Source organism: Protopterus annectens, chromosome 7.part0 (assembly GCF_019279795.1).
Source record: "Protopterus annectens isolate FY-2018-M chromosome 7.part0, PAN1.0, whole genome shotgun sequence".
NCBI lineage: Eukaryota > Metazoa > Chordata > Ceratodontiformes > Protopteridae > Protopterus > Protopterus annectens.
In genome coordinates this window covers 341,359,544-341,362,043 of record NC_056739.1, presented here as the reverse complement: position 1 = coordinate 341,362,043, position 2,500 = coordinate 341,359,544, and positions in this window count along the sequence as shown.

The window sequence follows — 2,500 nt, the reverse complement described above, 5'->3', positions numbered from 1 at the left end:
CCCACCTCAGTTCCCATGGTGAAATCTATGAAATGTACAGCTATATACCTTCATCTGTCTTACTACTGATATCCCTCACATGTTGTAACACCCTAGGTTAAAAATGGTGCATACCCCTCCCTTATAGAATGACATACAAGGGCATATAGCAGTGTTACATACACTGATCTCTGGACTGTACAAGGTCACACACGTTTTTTCCAGCTGTAGCCCTCACATATATGGACCCTACCCCACAATATGTGTGGGAGTCCACAGCATCATTGGAACGATAGCAGGAATGCCAGCACTAAATAATGATAGGCCACTACTTAACCTCTTACTGCATGACATATGGACAAAGCCTGGTATATAGGTGGAGGACAAAGGCTGGAACACAGGGCCATATTTGCAATATCGCTGTTATACACTGTGAACATTGCTGGTGTTACAGGACTGGTTGAAACACACCCTTAATCATGAATATGAAGTCTGAAACACAAATGGATGTAGCCATGTACTGATTGCACTCAACAGAGAGAATGTCACTGATACATCAGAGACAACACCTGTGTGGTGAACAGACAAAACATAACAACCAATCATTTGACCATCATGTGGATAGGCCCACATTTGAGAGCTATGCAGACAGACTGCATTCCATGCAAAACTAGCATGCATCCACAAACCCTGTAAAACTTGCGGTATTCAATGCATATAACAACAATACTCACACTGTCAGTAGGTCTGGAACCTTATACAAATATGTAGATGGCCTGTGTCTGCAAGTACTGTTGTAAGAGGTATTGCTACATGCTGTCTGTAACACTGCTGCCCACACACAGGAAGGCTGCCTTCCATACAGGAAAGGTAATAGGACAACACCCACATGATGTAGTAATTTATAGTAGTGGGTTTCCATGACAGTGGTAATTGGAAGTACTACACAGCTGGCTGCATGCAATTAGCAAGTGTTGAACACTGATTGGTGCAGAGACCATCACCTGATCATGAGCATCACCTACAAAATCCATGCTGTAACCTATTCAATGCAGCTCAAACCCTGTAGTGGCGAGAGGGAGAGAAAAAAAAACCCACTGTAACTACAAACCAAACCAAAATAAAAGTATATAAAATAAGGGACACATACAAGAGTACATAGAAAAGAGGACAATACTACAACAGGTATGTGAAACACATATGCATGAAATTGAATGTAGTACTTGGTCTGTAATAGTGGGACAGATGATGAGGAAAGATTTATATGTGCCATCAAGACTTGTTGTAATGATGTCCTGCTGAACAACTGCTATGGACATAGCATCTGGCCCTGTGGGCAGTGGGCCATACCTGTCAACTGTGCAGATCAGCACTGAATGACAAGATGTAAACCATCATAGTATGTGTTCAGTACCTCAAGACATGTATATTAGTGTGGCAAATAGATGGTGGTGGAGGTAATAAAGTTGAGAGAGACACATGAGATTCAGTCCCACCACCTGCAGGACAGTCATGTTAACGTGAAATGTATCATGCAGAAATGCCATAGGTTTGTAATAGACCTACCTGCAATCTGTCTCTAAATATATCCCCCTAATGTTAGGATGTGTCCACATGCAACACCCGTCTGTTTTGTTGCAAGGCAGAACAGTGCAGCTGTGGAGGAAGGAGAGTTAGAGAGTGTGGACCTGATGTTTGAATGCACTCCATATAAATACACACACACACACACACACACACACACACACACACACACACACACACACACACACACACACCAGTCACAATACACACTTACACACAGCAATACCCTGACAAATACACTTACACATGCATACTCACCCACAGCCGAACACCAAAAGTGCTAAATCAAAATCCTGTAACATCGGGATTTTGAATTTCTCACTTTTCTGTGATCTGCAGTTTAGTTTTGGTCTCCTTCAAAACACTTTCGATGCTCTGGTCTTTTGGTGTTTTGAAGGAGACCCATATATATATGTGTGTGTGTGTGTGTGTGTGTGTGTGTGTGTGTGTGTGTGTGTGTGTGTGTGTGTGTGTGTGTGTGTGTGTATGTGTGTGTATATATATATAGATATATATATATATATATATATATATATATATATATATATATATATAGATTATATGTATATATATATATATATATATATATATATATATATATATAGATTATATGTATGTATATATATATATATATATATATATATATATATATATATATATAGATATATATATATATATACACATATATAGATTTATATATATATATATATATATATATATATATATATATATATATATATATATATATATATAGAGGTCCTATACAGAACGCTGACAGCTCACAACTCTGACACCCATATGGCCGACGTCATACGGTCGACGTTCACAATATCGACAATGGGGAAACGCTATCTCTCAAAAGGGAAGAATGGAAAAATTTGCATTCTTGCACTGTAGTGCGATCTCGGAGTTGGTATGTTAAAGGTATATTAAATAT